Here is a 9,818-nt window from a genome sequence, read left to right as displayed (position 1 = left end):
TTCTGTGTAGTCCTGGATGTCCTGGAACTCCTTCTGTAGACCAGCCTGGCCTTGAACTCAGAGATCTACCTGCCTCCCAAGTGCTGCTATTGAAAGCATGCACTACCACCTGGCTCCCTATGGATTTTACCACTGCATTAGTGATAGTTATAACCCCACCCACCCCATAGTCTGTCTTCAATGCTATCCTCCCATCCCTCACCCAATGAATTTTTCTTGTTCCATTTTCCCTCTTTGTGTCACTGCATGCTATCTGCCCTTCCTTGAAAGATCCGTGTGTCTCCCATGGCCCCCTTACTCCTTTTCTAACCTCTATGGTATTCCAAATGAAATCTGCATATCTAAGGATCTCAAAGCTAGCTCCTATATAAGAGAGCACAGGTGATGTTTATCTTTTTGCATCTGCTTTACCTCATCTTCTCACTCAGATGTTGTTTCTGGTTCTATCCATTCACCTCCAAACCTACTTTTTCTTAACAGCTAAATAATAGTACATCGTACTTGGAAATGTACCCGTTTTTTTTTTTTTTTTAAATTTATTCATCAGCTGATGGATGCATAGGCTGCTTCCATTTCTTGGCTATTGTGAATAGAGCAGCAACAGTCCATGCCAATGCCCATGATGTGTCATGCCCACATGATGCAATGATGCACATGAGTGAGGAAGTATCTTTGTATTAACCTAGAGTCCTTTGGGCACATGTCCAAGAGTGGTAAAGCTGGATCATGAGAAAGACCTATTTCTAGCCTTGAGGAACCCCACACTAACTTCCATAGTAGCTGTACCATTTTGTAGCCCTACCAGCAATGAACTAGTATTCTCTTTTCCCTCCATCTATAAGAGTACTGTTTACCATTCTGACTGGGGTAAGACAAAATCTTCAAGAAGTTTCAACTTGCAATTCTGTGATGGCTAAGGGTCTGGTTCTTTTAAAAGTGTGTCTCAGACATTTGTTGTTGCATGTAGCATTTTGCTATCCCACCTAAGCTTTGGGAATGGGCCATGCTTCCAGCCTCCCCACCAAGCTTCCCTTGAATCCACGGATAAAAAGTACACACATAGTTGTTCATTTTCAACTTGCCTTCTTGACACAATTGTTGAGCGATACTATCTACCACCTAGAAAAACATGCCCTTATCATTACTCTAATCTCCATACCTCCCACCTGCCCTCAACTTTAGTGGCTCAGTCCCATCTAGCCCCTGCTCAATGCCCCTGACCTGTAAGCGCATCCTGTGTAGCCATTCTATTTTGGGATCTCACATGGCTGGTCAACTTTTCTCCATCAGAAACATGGTAAAAACTTTCCTATCCTCCTTTGTTTCTCTCTGCTTGCCCCAGGGACCCAGAAGTACCACCTATTCCTTCTGCCCAGCAGTTGGCCCATGGCTTTCTCTACTGACAGATCAAGAATCAATTGGGGAACAGGACCTTAGCATCAGCACTGCCCTACAGTTTGTAGTCAAAGTTTTGAGAATGTTCTGTTTAACTCTACATTGTGTTTTTAATGGAGTTGTTTGCTTTCTTGAATTTAGTTCTTCCTATATCCTAGGTACTAGCTCTTTGTCAGATGGTTAGCTGGTAAGATATGTTCCCATTCTATAGGCTGCCTCTTTTCTTGAATGATGTGTGTTTTTAGTTTCATGTGTACTCATTTGCCAGTGTTGGTCTTTGTTCCTATGCTACAGAAGTTCTTTTCAAAGTCCTTTCCTGTAGCTATAAGTTCAAGTATATTTCCTACTTTCTCCTCTATTAGAGTTACAGTATCCGATCTTCTGTTGAGGTCTGTGATCCATTTGGAGTGCAGTTTTGTGCAGGGTGAGAGATAAGAATCTGGTTTCTTTCGTCTACATTCAGCCATCCAATTTGAACAGCACCATTTGTTTAAAATGCTGGGGTTTTTGTTTTTTGTTTTTTGTTTTTTAATCCTGTGTGTATTTTTGGACTCTTAAAAAAAAAGAAAAAGAAAGAGGCAGCTATTTGATTTTTTGGGGGGACAAGATCTCCTGAAGCCAAAGCCATACCAATACTCTGGGCATTTCTTAATCCATTCAGTTGATAAGCAAAGTTAACCATCACAATCTCTTTTTGGTTGTCCATTGTCTTTAATAGCTCTGTTTAGATTGCCTGTATCATGAAATAATGTGGAAGCTCTGCTTTCCATGTAGCACCATAGAAGAACATATGGAATCATTTTTCTTCACACTGCTTTCCTCTTTCCCCATCTCTTTTGCTTCTGCTTTGGTGTGTTCAGTCGTTTTCTCTATGTCTAATACCGTAACTTCTCTCTGTAAGTGTCATTTAACTTTTCAAAATTTTTAGCTATAGTAGTCTGTTCTTATTTAGGTTTCCTACATATAGATTTTATGTTTAGGAGACTTTGTGTTTATCTCCAGCCTCTCTGAGAGTTCATTATTATTAGCCCGCATCTTCAATGGTATATTTTATAAATGAATCATGGCTGCTATATTTTCTGAATTCTGGAATACATGAACCAGAGTGTTTTTGCATTTACATATGAATGGGAACACCTCAAACCCTCAAACTTGGCTACACTGACTTTTGACAGAATGCCGCTAAGGAGACATGTGGGATCTGTCTGCCTTGTTTCCCTTTGTGGTACCTTCCACATTTGTTGATGTTCTTTATTCTCAAAGTGCAGGAGTATAGCCAGACTTTGTTCATTAATGATATTCTGTTCTCATTTGTACAACACGTAAACACTACTTCTCCTTACCCTGGTTTAGCTCTCAAACTCAAGAGTTCTGCAGCCATATATATAAGCATAACTCTCTGTACTTTCTCATCTAGAAAATGGTTTCCATGTGTTGACTCTGAGCTCTGTATGATGATCGTGGTAGTGCACAACTCTGTAACCTTAGTCATTACATTCTTGCCCCCACCTTGTTCTTTTCTCCAATTGTTCTCTTTAGATCCTCAGATCAATCAGGACACATTTGCCCCTAAAAGTTTTAAGTATCAGGGAGAATTTCTAAGTGTGTGTTCTGCATTAATGCTTTTAACATATCTTGCATGTATGTTCAAGCAGTTGTTTTCTTATGTTTGAACTGGAACAGTTCCTCCTAGATCTGTGGTCTGCTCTAGGCAGTGACTATCCACTGGGCTGCTCCTTCCGTCATGTAATCTTCCTGTGGTCATTCAGTCTGTCCAGGGGAGCTGGGCAGGGGACAGTGACATTAAACAATAGTAAACCACCCCACTTCAGGTATGCCTTTGCTCAGCATAGAACCACCCCGTCATCTTCATGCTCAGTCACTGAGATGGTCTATGGTGATGTGGTTGGGAGTAGAGTAGACAACCCCAGGCTTCTCATGGGAACTGTGATGGTTTGTATATGCTTGGCCCACACAGAGTGGCACTATTAGGAGGTGTGGCCTTGTTGGAATAGGTATGTCACTGTGGGATGAGGTTTAAGACCCTCATCCTAGCTGCCTTGAAGTCAGTATTCTGCTAGCAGCCTTCAGATGAAGATGTAGAACCCTCAGCTCCTCCTGCACCATGCCTGTCTGGATACTGCCATGTTCCTGCCTTGATAATAATGGATTGAACCTCTGAATCAGTAAGCTAGCCCCAATTAAATGTTGTTCTTATAAGAGTAGTCTTGGTCATGGTGTCTGTTCACAGCAGTAAACCATATGGCTCATAGGCCATTTGTTTAAGGTTTGATCTTATTTCTTTTAGTTCCATCATCTCTTCTCTATAGTAAGCTTAGGTTACTCTGCTCCTATACTCATCTCCTAGACTCCCATCCCTTGTTTAATTCCAAATAGGGAGAAATAAAAATGATATGCCCAACAGATATTACCATACATATCATGCACGTGAAATACAAAAACTAAGGGGAAAAAAGCAAAATCAACATACTATTAAAAAGCATCATTTGTGAAAGAGAAAGTGGTAATGTGTCCTGTTACCCCATGAGGTAATGTTAGCTGTGCAGCTGTGGCTATTCACCATGTGCTTTTATGATTATTATGGTTCATAGAAAGGCTTTGTTCTAAAAATGGGCTGATAAAGCACCCTTCAAGCTTGCTTTTTCTTCATGCAGGGAATAGAGGAGAGTGCTCATTTGAGTACAATGGAAGCACAGGGGAGAGGGACATAGGAAAAGGATGGCCCCCTCTCCCTCCCTGCCTGTGCCTGTCTTGCCTCAGGTGAGACCATAAGTATGTCAGATCCCCCTTTCGTGCTCTGGTCTCCATTTCATTGTCTGTAACATGCTTTTTAGGATCTGTTCAATGGAATTGTAACTGCCCTGGTTTTACTATCCATATTTCTTTCTAAAAACTTGGCAGGGTTTGTGATTCAACTTATGTCTCTCCCATATTTCCTGGAAGACACTTTTCCTTTTAAGAATTATGGAATTGGAACACATTTTGAACAACCTGTTTTAAACCACTGTGTTTGGCATGAGCTCTTTTAAAATAAAATGTTCATTACTATCCCCACTGATGAATTCTTTAAGATAACAAATTCACATAGTTTCTGAAGGCTATAAGAATGGCTTTATTTCTGACTCTTTTTTTGTCCTTTGCTGGGTTTTGGTGGCTTTGCCTTCCATAGTAGAGTGACACCCAGAGATTTTCTGTGTATATAAAATTTGCAGCTAGTTTCTCTAGTCTTAGACATTGGAATGATTTTTTTTTCAAGTTCTGAGATATGCTCATTGTGAGTGGTGTGAGTCAAACATGAAGTAGGCTATAAGATCTTGTAGCTCACACCTGTAATTACAGTATTTAAGAGGCTGAGGCAGGAAGATCATGAGTTCTAGGACACTGTGGGCTATAAAGCAAGGCCTTGTCACTTGTTTCAAAAGCAAGGAGGAGGAGGGGAATAAGGGGCATAGCAATCTCTGATGACCAGAAAGAAGACTTGATGGGGAGATCTTAGCTCTTTGTTAAGAGTTTAAATTGATGTCAGGAGTAGAATCATAGGTGTACACCACTGTGTCCAGCATTTATGTAAGTGTTCAGGATCAAACTCAGGGCTTCATGCTTACATAGCAAACACTTCACTATCTAGACCCACAATGGAACACTTTTCAGTGACAACAAAGAAAAATTCCTAATACAGTGACACCCTTAAATATCACATATGTCATGCCAAGTGAAAGAAATCTTTGCTAAAAGGTTACTTCCTCTGTGGTTTTAATTTTCGACATTATAGAAATGGCAAACTATACATAAGGAACTGATTAGTGGATGCTTGGATTAGAATTTTGGAAAAGTATAAGAAAGAAAGCTTTTAGGGTTTCTACATCCTGACTGTGTTTCCATGAACTATACTTGTAGTAAACATAGCTAGAGCTGAAGAGATTGTTCAGCAGTTAAGCTCATAAGCTGTTTGAGAGGACCTGCGTTCAGTTCCCAGCAACACATGGTGGTTCAAATCATGTTACTCCAGGTTTGGCCATCTCTTCTAGCTTCTGTGGGCACCAGACATGCATGTAGTACACAGACATATGCAGGCAAAACACAAACACATGCAACAATTTTAAAATTGTAAAGGAAGGAAATTCTAGCACCTTCTCCAACATGGATGGACTTTTAAAAGATGTGAAAAGGACAATTACAAAAAGACCATGTGTCTAGAATACAGAAGTCCACAGGACAGAAGGCGGAGTAGTGCAAGAGGAGAAAGGTCAGGAGCTGGGATTCAGCTCAGAAAATGCTGGTCCTCACACAGTGGGGACTCACTTAACAATGTGAATGGAAGCTAGTTGTCACTATTTTACATTACTGAATTGCAGTTTTGGTTATGTGTGAGTTAGATGTGCTGGAAGGTGTCTTTCTTTTCTTCTCCTTTGAGTTCTTCTTGAGTTCTTACCCTCAGAGCTCCCAGGGACTAAACCACCAACCAGAGTACACATGGTGGGACCCATGGCTCTAGCTGCATATGTAGCAGAGGATGGCCTAGTTGATCATCAATGGAAGGAGAGGCCCTTGGTTCTGTGAAGGTTCTATGCCCCAGTGTTGTTTCCCTAATTTCTTTCTCTACCTGTTTATCCTTTGTGTATAGGAAGGCCTCTGATTTGCTTGAGTTAATTTTATATCCAGCTACTTTGCTGAAGTTGTTTATCAGGTTTAGGAGCTCTCTGATGGAATTTTTGGGGTCACTTATGTATACTATGATATCACCAGCAAATAGTGATAATTTGACTTCTACCTTTCTGGTTTGTATCCCTTTGATCTCCTTTTGTTGTCTAATTGCTCTGGCTAGGACTTCAAGTACAAAAGAAATGTAAATAAAGAAAATATCTAATAAAAATAATAATAAAAAATAAAATAAAGACAATCATTTTGTTTAATCCTTACTAGACACTGAAATAGGTGCTTATACCTCAGTATGATGATAAAACAGGGAAAGGGTGGAATACTCATTGGCAGTACTTATGCCAGTGCCCTCTAGAAGAGAAAACTTCAACTATGAGATAGTTTGCTCATCCTAATGTAAAGCTAAAATTAGATCTTAATCCAGTTCTTCCTCATTCTTAAATATCTTTTCACAATATGGATTAAAAACAAATAAAATGCAACTTCTCTCCAAAAAAAAAAAAAATCAGAAAGCTAGCAAAAATTAACTATTTCAAAAAGGCATACCTGACTTTTGTATCATATGTTGCCCTAAAATTTCATTAATTACAGAATTAATTAAAATTAAAATGTTACTGGGAGTGTGCTTTGAGAATACACTCCCAAGCTATGTCCTGGGAGGACTAGAATAGAGTTTTAGAAGAGATGGGTTTTGCCATCAGGTTAAATGACCATTTTAACAGTAAAAATGCATTATGCTTTTCCCAATGAGGTCATATCCGAATGGGGCAGGATAGGCTGTGGGAGTGAGTATGTCAAAACTCTCCCTGGAGTCAGAAGAATTCTAGATAGAAGGAACAGGAGGCATTAGGATCATTAACTGTCCCATCTCCACAAAGGGCTTATACATACCTAAGGGGGAGAGAGAATTAGAGACAGGAAATGAGAATTCTTAATGGCTATTTTAAATGATTTTTTAATATCATTGCAATGTCTCTCCTATTGCAAAACTTAATATTAAAGGAAATAACTACTGCTGTTGTCCACTGACTCTGTTCCTCTGGGAGCTTATCATCCAGTGATCAACAGTGAGATCTCAGTGACAACAAGAAATCTTCAGCAAGGCTGAAGTCTCCAAATGCCCAGTTCTGTGTCACAAGTGCATGGCCTTTTGAGGAATGGTTAAATGACATCCCAACTTCGTGGTAGAGTGCATTGCCATTCAGATGCCTGTCTTTGAGTGCGCCTTCCTGTAGGTGAACTGTTCCTCCTGACTGTGCAGCTCCATAATGCCAAGTGACTTGCCCTGGGTAATAAATTATAAGGGCTGAGAAGTGTCATCCTGGAGCAGAAATGTTCAGAACTAATATCTGGCTCACAGTGTCTTTTATTCCTCTGCCTCAAGACCTGCAATGTCCCCAGTAAAACCTGTTTTATGAACCTGAGTCTACTTGTCAATTAGAGTTGCAGTAGATCTATATAGATTCTGAATAAATGGTAAGTAAGCCTGTGTGGTGATTTGAATGAGAATGTGCCCCTCTCTCATGGGTTCATATGCGTGAATATTTGGTCTGCAGTTGGTGGAACTATTTGGGAAGAATTAGGAGGTGAAGCCTTGTTGGAATAGGCATGTCACTGAGGGTGTGCTTTGAGGTCTCCAAAGCCCATACCATTCCTGATTAGCTCTCTTTCTCTCCTTCCTACTTGTGGATCAGGTGTAGTCTCAGCTACTGCTCTAATGTCAAGCCTTCCTGCTTCCATGATCCCCACTATGAAGGTCATGGACTCACCCTCTGAAATTGTAAACCTCTATAAACCATTTCTTCTATAAGTTGCCTTGGTCATGGTCTCTCCTCACCAACAGAAAAGTAACTAAAACAACTTGTTTACTTGGGGTTGGTTGTTTCACAGCAGGTCTTCATCTTATCTTGACGATTGAATTTTTCCCCACTCAGAAAAGAGCTACATTATAAACACTTGTGTAATTTATATAATGCTTTCCTTACTTACTTCATTTATTTGTCTGCATCTTGAATTAAGGTCTTGGTACGTAGTCTGGAATGGCCTTGAACTCCTGCTTCAGCCTCTAGAGTACTGGGATGACAACCATGTGCCACCAGACCCAGCCTTATTTTTCATCCTGTCCCTAAGGTCAAATTCCCTCCTTTCCCTTCCAAACAGAATCTCAGCTTCATTCTAGCTATACCCTCAATGTGTGCCCAACTATGGTGCCCAGCCAGAGCAGCTCAATTTCTAGTTAGAAATTAGTCAAGGAACACATGTGACCAATTCTGATTGCAATTCAACAGAACAGCCTGAAAGTTTAAGGGAATTTCCCTTTGGTAAGTGCAACATACAAAGAGAACACCTTTTTGGAGTTTCACCTCTCCTGGTTGGTTGGTTGGTTGATTGGTCAGGGGGAGGTTTTTCACATACTTCTACTCTAAGCTTTCAACACCACCATATAAGAATGTGATGCCTGAACTCTGCCAACTGTTGAGCACCTTGCCTACAGCAGTGCAGTGACAGTCAAGGGATGCCCTTGGGGGACATAACTGAAGCACTAAGCCACCCATGGGACTGCTTACCTGGGCTTCTTATTGCAATGCTTATGGCTTAGGCTGTGTCTGAGTTGCATGCCAAGGACTCCTGGCTGATGACTCTTAGGAACAGAGCACCATTCACTCAGCTTATTTCACAAATCCTCATTGTTTATGACTAAATATAATTCAGCCTTGCCAGCTTTTTAAATGACCGAGGTGAAAACCAAGGAGTTTTGGTGTTTCTCTAACCACTGTAGTTCAGTTTAGATCCCTACAAAGTCTATTTTGGTATGGTGAATCCCTCAGTGTATTGCAGTTTTTTGCTTTTTCTAGGTGGTTCTAGGAGTTACCTGGCTGTAGGTTTTCTCTCCAGGCCTTTACCACAACTCAAAAAAGGAAACCAAGCCAGAAAAAAAAATGCCCATGACACTATCTCCAGCCTTCTGTTTTCTTATGTCCTAATGCTGAGCCACACTCATTGGAGGGATTCAGGCTTCAGCTCCAAAACCTCACTTCTCTGTGCTTCACTTTTCTGAGGTAAGACTATCTGCCTACTCCAAATCACTGTCACAAGCTGCAAGGACTTCAGTGTAAGTCGTGTGGAGGCTTAGAGTTTTCAAAACCTACTTTAACAAGGGTTTTTAAAATGTTTTAACCTCCCTTCTAGCCCCCCCCCCACCACAGGTAGTGGAAAGGATAAGTTAATAGAGCAAAGAGAATGAGGTCCTGTTTATAAATAGTTCTTTGGGACTAATCCAATCTGCTTGGTCAGCAGTCCAGTTCACACAAATCAGCAGTGGTAGTTCAATTCCCTCTCAAACACCATTCACGTATCAGCAATGGCAGTTCGATCTAGAAGAAATCATGAGAGTCTGCCAATTGGCCAGAGTCTGTGCAAGTGCCAAGAAGCTGCCAGAATATCAGGAGACGTTTTTTTGTGTGTTTCTGTCTATGAAGTCATGACAAATGATGATCAATGAAGAAAGCAAGGCAAACCAATGCCATAACATCGTGAACTGTCTGTTGAGTTAGATCCTTTCCAAACACCACACGTCCTCACAAGCCTCTGCTCCAGCAAAATATCATATGCCCCTTTCCAGGATGCTTCTAGAAAAACGCCACGTGTCTGCTTCAGCAAAAACACCCCCCAATAAGACAGTTTCCAGAAAAACATCACATGACACAACTAAGTCTCCAAAGAAACCAGAAGTTTCTTTTCTT

The sequence above is a fragment of the Mastomys coucha genome, unplaced genomic scaffold (genome assembly GCF_008632895.1).
Source record: "Mastomys coucha isolate ucsf_1 unplaced genomic scaffold, UCSF_Mcou_1 pScaffold8, whole genome shotgun sequence".
Lineage (NCBI taxonomy): Eukaryota > Metazoa > Chordata > Mammalia > Rodentia > Muridae > Mastomys > Mastomys coucha.
This window is presented reverse-complemented; position numbering follows the sequence as displayed.